This window comes from Spermophilus citellus (genome assembly GCF_964194105.1).
Source record: "Spermophilus citellus genome assembly, chromosome: 7".
NCBI classification, from domain to species: Eukaryota; Metazoa; Chordata; class Mammalia; order Rodentia; family Sciuridae; genus Spermophilus; species Spermophilus citellus.
In genome coordinates, this window is record NC_138188.1 from 140,662,544 (window position 1) to 140,671,558 (window position 9,015).

Genomic DNA, 9,015 nt, shown 5'->3' on the forward strand with positions numbered 1-9,015 from the left:
TAATTTCCAGCAAAGAAACCTGGATGGAGTAGTCTTCTGGATAACAGACAACTTTGGATCCAGCAATGCAAATCCAGGTGGGCCACCCTCTTAGAAGTGGACTAGGTAAAATACTTTAAGCAATAAGAACTGATTACAAATTAATATCAACAAATTATCCTGCCACAGAAGCCATATATTTTGCCCAATAATAATGACTGCTCAAAACATTTCCTAGAATTGCTTTTAAATGACTTAGCAGTTGCCTAAGGGGAAGATAAGGCTCATTCCTGTAAATCACACCCAGTGATGATAAGTACCCAGAATTGGCTGTGAGCCTTTTATAATAATACCTGTCAAATTGGGACAGTTTGTGGTTTATGAAGCATGTAAGTGTAAAAGTATATGTGGTTAATATTTAGTAAATGTTACATTGGAAAGCATAGTTCATAATTATGATACTTCAGTGAGTATTTAACTATAACAAAAATACTGACTAAAGCACATGAAGGGGGAATCCAGGATGGCAGGCTAGAGGGAGGCTGCGTTCTGTTTTGTTCTGTGACCCGAGATTCAAGTAGTGGGAATACTGTTTCTCTGCATGTGATTAGAGGAGCCCCCAACAGCTGCTCCTGCACAGGAACAATGGCCACCTGCCTGAGCAGGTCTCCAGGCCTCAGTGGCAGAGCAAAATTTCCAGCCACTCATCCACGCAGAACTTCTGGATGCCCGAGCAGGACCAGTGGCATCAGCACCTACCCAGGACTCACGGCCGCCACTCCCAAGGCTGCCACTCCCATGTGGACTCCCATCTACCAAAGTGGGGATCCTCCAGTCACCTCCATCTTGGGGCACTGCCATAGTCCCCTACATATGGTAGCCTGCACCTGGGGACACTGCACTGGGTCTGGAGACAGCCACCAGCCACAACATGGCATGCCACCGAACTGAATCTCTGAACATGCCACCCAACGCCACCACCCAGCCCCATCTGACCTGACACTCCATTGCTGAAAGCAGCTGCCTTCATCTTAGAATACCTTAGTCACCATCTTTAGTTGGGGCAACCCTCAGCTTGGAACACCAGCTAGGGCTTAGAAGCAATATCAAGGTATCTTTAGTCCCCAACTCCCCCATCTCCCAGCAGTCGCTAACCCAACACAGTGCTTGCAAATACTCAGCCAGTCTGTAGCTCACAAAACCTGGTTCTGAACTGCACAATACAAAACAGCTCTCCGTGACAGGTGCGCAGCCCCCGGAGTGCAGCCCACAACACCTCTGGAGGAAAAGGTTCCTGATTGGGAAAGTAGAAAGAGACAGGGTAAGTGAGATACAGTTAAGAGATTAAATTAGAGACCAGGAACTGTGAGGTTTACAGGTGATATAAGGAGATAAGTCCAGGCACCCATAATACATGAGTGGGCACCAAAGGAGATCCTTGGGGTGCAGTCTCCCATTAGGGACCAGCAAGTGCTATACCCCACATTTAGGAGCTCTGCCCCCAAGACCAACCCTCCCACCCTAATAACCTTCACCATCCCAAGGGTGGAGATAGCAGCAAACAAGAGACACCCCCACCTATTGGATGAGAAGGGAAGCAGGAAAGCTACTGATCTCCAACAAAAACAATCCTTGTATCTACCTTTAATTTTTGTTGTTGTTGTTGTTGTTGTTTTGTTTTGTTTTGTTTTTTCTCTCTCTCTTCTCCTGGTTTCACATCCCCAACATTTGTGAAACCAAGTACTTTTCATGAATTAGGCTACTGAGGACTGGGATATCTGAATAGTATATTATAGTTGTGTTGTATATTCTTTTATCTCTTATTTTACATTTTTAATTTTTATTAATATTTGTTTGTTCATTTTTTGTAATCTATTGCCTTCCCACTTATTTGTCTCCCCCAAATCACTTTCTCTCTCTTGCTACTAACCAACTCCTTTAGATTCCTCTTTCACACTTTCTAAGCTCTAAAAACTCTATATCCTCACCTCTTACCCCCTTAACATCTCATATACCTCACCACTGGTTCTTTGGCCACGAACAGAAACTGTAGATTCTTTTTCAAACCTACTGTTTATATTGTAGATAATAATTGAACTCAACATTTCTGTATTTTGTGACAAAACCATAAACATCTTAATAGCAGCTATTTGGTTTAAGGTTGTATATGATTTGTATTGTGATCTGTTAATATTGTTTTCCCCCTTAAAGGAGAGGAATTGGAACCCTGCAGGGACACTATAAGCCTATATGGTAAAAATGTAACGCCTTGGATCTGCAGTGCTAGAGGGAAGACAAACAAACAACATGAAAAAACAAGGGCAGGAAATGCCCCAAACAAACCAAGATACTACATTATTAGAATCCATGGCCAGCACAGCAGAAGAAATTACCGAGAAGGAGTTCAGGATGTACATAATTAAAATGTTCTGTGAATTAAAGGATGATATAAGAGAGCAAATACAGGCAGCAAAAGATCATTTCAATAAAGATCAACATAAGCAAATATAGGAAGCAAAAGATTACTTCAATAAGAAGATAAGAGTTTTCTGAAAAAAAAAAAAAGAAGAAAAAAAAGAAATTCTTGAAATGAAAGAAACAATAAACCAAATTAAAAACTCAAAAGAAAGTGGCAAAAAATTAGATAAATAACTTGGAAGAGAGGACCTCAGACAATGAAGACAAAATATATAATCTTGAAAGAATGTTGACCACACGGTGAAGATAGTAAGAAACCATGAGCAGAACATTCAAGCAGAACATTCAAGAATTATGAGATAACATCAAAAGACCAAATTTAAGAGTTACTGGGATAGAGGAAGGCATAGAGTTCCGAACCAAAGGAATGAACAATCTATTCAATGAAATAATATCAGAAAATTTTCCAAACATGAAGAATGAATTGGAAAATCAAATACAAGAGGCTTACAAGACATCAAATGTAGAAAATCACAACAGATTCACACCAAAGCACATTATAATGAAAATGCCTAGCATACAGAATAAGGAGAGAATTTTAAAAGCCAAGAGAAAGAAATCAGATTACATAGAGAGGTAAACCAATTAGGATAGCTGCAGATTTTTCAACCCAGATCCTGAGAGCTAAAAGATCCTGGAACAACACATACCAAGCTCTGAAGGAAAATGGATACCAACCAAGAATCTTGTATCCAGCAAAATTAAGTTTTAGATTTGTTGATAAAATAAAAACCTTCCATGATAAATAAAAGTTAAAAGAATTTACAACTAGAAAGGCTGCACTACAGAACATCCTCAGCAAAATATTCCATGAGAAGGAAATGAAAATCAGCAAAATGAGGTATTACACTAAAGGAAAAACTAATCAAAGGAGAAATCAAGTCAAGTTAGAAACCAAAAATAAAGAAAAAATGGCTGGGAATACAGATTATGTCTCAATAATAACCTTAAATGTTAATGGCCTAAATTCACCAATTAGAAGACATAGACTGGAAGGCTGAATTTTAAAAAGGACCCAACAATATGCTGCCTTCAAGAGACTCAACTCATAGGAATAGACATCCACAGACTGAAGGTGAAAGTTTGGGAAAAACATACTACTCACATGGACTGTGGAAACAAGCAGGGGTATCCATCTTCATATCAAATAAAGTAGACTTCAAGCCAAAGTTAATCAAAAGGAATAAAGAAGGATATTCTATACTCTACTGCTCAAGGGAACCACACATCAACAGACATAACAATTATAAATATATATGCCCCAAACAATGGAGCATCTATGTTCATCAAACAAACTCTTCTCAGGTTCAAGAGTCAAATAGACCACAACACAATAATTCTGGGTGACTTTAACATACCTCTTTCACCACTGGATAGATCCTCCAAACAAAAGCAAAACAAAAACTATAAAACTCAATAATCCAAGCAATAACATAGACTTAACAGACATATATAGAATATTTCATCCATGGATGAGTGAATACACTTTCTTCTCAGCAGCACAGGGATCCTTCTCTAAAATAGACCATATGTTATGCCACATAGCAACTCTTAGCAAATACAAAATAGTAGAGATACTACCCTGCATTTTACCAGATCATTATGGAATGAAACTAGAAATCAATGGTAAAATAAAAAATAGAAGCTACTCCAACACCTGGAGACTAAACAATATGCTACTCAATAAAAAATGAGTTGCAAAAATACATCAAGGAGGAGATTAAACAATTCTTAAAGGTAAATGAGAACACTGATACAACATATCAAAATCTCTGGGACACTAAGAAGGCAGTAGGAAGAGGAAAGTTCATTGCAAGGAGTTCATTCCTTAAGAGAAGAAAAAGTCAACAAATGACCTAACATTACATCTCAAAGCCCTAGGAAAAAAAGAACAAATCAACACCAAAAGTAGTAGAAGACAAAAAATAATTAAAATCAGAACTGAAATCAATAAAATTGAAACAAAAGAAACAATTTTAAAAATTGACAAAACAAAATGTTGGTTCTTTGAGAAAATAAATAAAAGTGGTAAACTGTTAGCCATGTTAATAAAGAGAAGGAGAGAGAAAACTCAAATTACTAACATCCATGATAGAAAAGGAAATATCACGACAGACACTGCAGAAATACAAAAGATAATTAAAAGTTATTTTGAAAATTTGAACTCCAATAAAATAGAAAATATCAAAGGCATCAAAAAATTTCTAGAGTCATATGACTTGCCCAAACTGAATCAGGATGATATACACAAGATAAACAGATCAATTTCAAGCGATGAAATAGATGCCTACCACCCCAGGAAAGCCCAGGACTGGATGGACACACAGCCGAGTTCTACAAAACCTTCAAAGAAAAACTAATACCAATACTTCTCCAATTATTTCATGCAATAGAAAAAGAAGAAACACTTCCAAACTCATTCTATGCGGCCAATATCATCCTAATTCCAAAACCAGACAAAGACATATCAGAGAAAGCAACCTTCAGACCAATATCTCTAATGAACATAGATGTAAAAATTCTCAATAAAATTCTGGCAAATCGCATACAAAATGATATCAAAAAGATAGTGCACCATGATCAAGTAGGATTCATCCTAGGGATGCAAGGTTGGTTCAACATAGAGAAATCAATAAATGTAATTCATCACATCAATAGACTTAAAGATTTAAGAATCATATAGATGCAGAAAAAGCATTTTAAAAAATACAGCACCCTTTCATGTTCAAAACACTAGAAAAACTAGGGAAAAGAGGAATATATGCCAACATTGTAAAAGCTATCTATGCTAAGCCCCAGGCCAATAACATTCTAAATGGAGAAAAATTGAAAGCTTTCCTTCTGAAAACAGGAACAAGACAGGGATGCCCTCTTTTACCACTTCTATTTAACACAGTTCTTGATACTCAAACCAGAGCAATTACACAGAAGAAAGAAATTAAAAGAATATGGATAGGAAAAGAAGAACTCAAACTATCACTATTTACTGACAATATAATTCTGTACCTAGAAGATCCAAAAAATTCCACCGGAAAACTTCTAAAACTAATAAATGAATTTGACAAAGTAGCAGGATATAAAATCAACACCAATAAATCAAAGGCATTGCTGTACATCAGTGATAAAGCCTCTGAAAGAGAAATTAAGAAAATTACCCCATTTAATAGCCTCAAAAAAAAGGAAATATTTGGGAATCAATGAAAGAGGTGAAAGACCTCTACAATGAAAACTACAGAATGCCAAAGAAGGAAATTAAAGAAGACCTTAGAAGATGGAAAGATCTCCCTTGTTCTTGGATAGGCAGAATTAATATTGTTAAATGGCTACACTACCAAAAGCACTATACAGATTTAATGCAATTCCAATCAAAATCCCAAAGACATTACTCATAGAAATAGAAAAAGCAGTCATGAAATTCATCCGGAAAAATAAGAGACCCAGAATAACTAAAGCAATCCTTCGCAAAAAAAAGTAAAGCAGGTGGCATCACTATACCAGACCTTAAACTATACTACAGAGCTAAAGTAACAAAAATGGCATGTTATAGGCACCAAAATAGACTGGTAGACCAATGGTACAGAATAGAGGACACAGAGACAAACCCACATAAATACAGTTTTCTCATATTAGACAAAGTCGGCAAAAACATATATTGGAGGAAAGATGGACTCTTCAACAAATAGTTCTGGGAAAACTGGAAATCCATGTGCAACAAAATGAAATTAAGTCCCTATCTCTCACCATGTACAAAAGTCAACTCAAAGTGGATTAAGGACCTAGGAATTAAACCAAAGACTCTGTACCTAATAGAAGCAAAAGTAGGCCCAAATCTTCATCATGTTGGATTAGGCCCAGATTTTCTTAATAAGACTCCTATAGTGCAAGAAATAAAATTAAGAATCAGTAAATGAGATGGATTCAAATTAAAAAATCTTCTTTTAAAAGTTTTAAAAGTTTCTTTTAAAAGAAATTTAAAAGTTTCTTTTAAAAGAAATTCAAAATTTCTTTTCTCAGAAAAAGAAACAATCTATGAGGTGAATAGAGAACCTACATAATGGGAGCAAATTTTTGCCACATGTACATAAAATAGAGCACTAATCTCTAGGATATATAAAGAACTCAAAAATCTTAACACTCCCTGTGGGAGGCCAACCTTACATGTGACTGGGTCACACTCCCCGGCTGGGTGCTGAGGTGCTCAGTCACAGAAATGTGGTCAGTGTCTCATGCATGGGTGTGTCTTGCTATATCCCCATGGGTGAAGCTATGCTCACCTGTCCCTTTGTAATATAACCCTTGCCCTGTTTAGGATAGAATCTTCCATGGAAGTGCCTTGTGTGTGTCCCCTTCTCTTACTGTGCCTTTGGGTGTGGCCTACCCAGGTGTCAGTCAATCTGCTGACAGTGGACTTCATGAAGATACTCAGCCCCCTGAAACCTGACCCCTTGCCTCTTGTGAATAGCTTCCCTCAATAAAAGGGGTCAGCACGTGCTCTCGCTCTCTCTCTCTTCCTGTGGGCCCTTAAGGTCAGAGGAGCCGTCACAGCAACCCCAAAGAAAAAGGTATTTGTGTCTCTTGTGTGGTTATTTTGTGCAGCCCAGTTAGCCCAGTTTAACTGGAGTGACCCCTGAGCCTTTTAGTTGCGAGAACAGACCTGGCAACCCCCCACCCCCCAAAAAACAAATAACCCAATCAATAAATGGGCCAAGGAACTGAACAGACACTTCTCAGAAGATGATATACAATCAATCAACAAATATGTGAAAAACTGTTCACCATCTCTAGCAATTAGAGAAATGCAAATTCAAACTACTCTAAGATTTCATCTCACTCCTGTCAGAATAGCCTCAATAGAGAATACAAACAACAATAAGTGTTGGAGAGGATGTGGGGGGAAAGGCACATCATACATTGCTAGTGGGACTGAAAATTGGTGCAACCAATATGGAAAGCAGTATGGAGATTCCTTGGAAAACTTGGAATGGAACCATCATTTGACCCAGCTATCCCACTCCTCAGTTTATACCCAAAGAACTTAAAAACAGAATACTACAGTGACCCAGTCACATCAATGTTTATAGCAGCACAATGCACAATAGCTAAATTGTGGAACCAACCTAGATGCCCTTCAGTAGATGAATGGATAAAGAAAATGTGGTACATATATACAATGAAATACTACTCAGCATTTAAAGAGAATAAAATCATGGCATTTGCAGGTAAATGGATGGAGTTGGAGAATATTATGCTAAATGAAGTGAGCCAATTCCAAAAGACCAAACGCTGAATGTTTTCTCTGATATGAGGAGGCTGATTCATAATGAGGATAGAGGTGGGGAGCGTGGGAGGAATGGAGGAACTTTAGATAGGGCAAAGGGGAGGGAGTGGAAGGAAGGGAACATGGGGGTAAGAAACACAGTGGAATGAGATGGACATCAGTACCCTAATACATGTATGAAGACATCATTGGTGTAACTCTACTTTGTGTACAACCAGAGATATGAAAAATTGTGCTGTATATGTGTACTATGAATTGAAATGCATTCTGCTGTCATGTATAACAAATTAGAATAAATAAATCAAGTTTTTAAAAAGCACATGATGATTTTATTATAAATGATGTTACCTTACTGTTCAGTATTAAAACTACCAAATCTATGAGTAAATTCTTAGTTCAAAAGCCCAACAGCTATTGATAAAAATTTGCTAAGTTACATGGTCATTCAGTGGGAAATTCATAATAACTTTTTTATTTTATGAGGAAAATTATTAAATAAATAAATGCGAGTATAAGAAAGAATAAACCTAAATATTATTGATTTCTAGTCTCTCTTATAGTTTTAGGAATCTTAGGTTGTTTGTTATATGATTGATCCTTTTACTTCCTAATAATTATTTAAGATAGACTGCAAAACTAAATAAATTTAATGAAGATGTCAAATTTATAAAATGAGATGGTTTAATGAAATAAATCATTCAATATACAGTTAAATCCATGAACACTTATTGATAATAAACACAAAAATAAATAAATGAGGGTGAAAGAAAACCCTTCTTTAATCTGAATGATAGCTAATAAACACTAAGGAAAAATACAGACAGAAATCACTATTTTGCAACCACCATCATAACTGACTCATGTATGAATCATCTCAGAAATGATTAATGGATAAAAATTTGAGAATTCAAAGGAAGGTTATTTACAAAATTTCAAATGATTTCTCCACATACTGGAAATCTGCCCTGAGGATCCAAGAGATTAAGCCCAGGTAACTAGAGCCCACAAATAGTGAGCCAGAATCCCTAAGGGGAGAGAGCTTGAGGAGACTAACCCCAATTCTGGTATGAACCTATGCACATTGATGACTGGCCTCAAAACCACAACACACACACACACACACACACACACACACACACACACACGTTCTAACTCCAAAAAGCTTACAGCTGAAGCTATGACTTACTGTCAAGATTTTCACTGACAATTCCCACAGGTGGAACAGACCTTGTATTTTGAGACCAATCAAATTAATTTCCTTTTTACAACAAAAACATCAG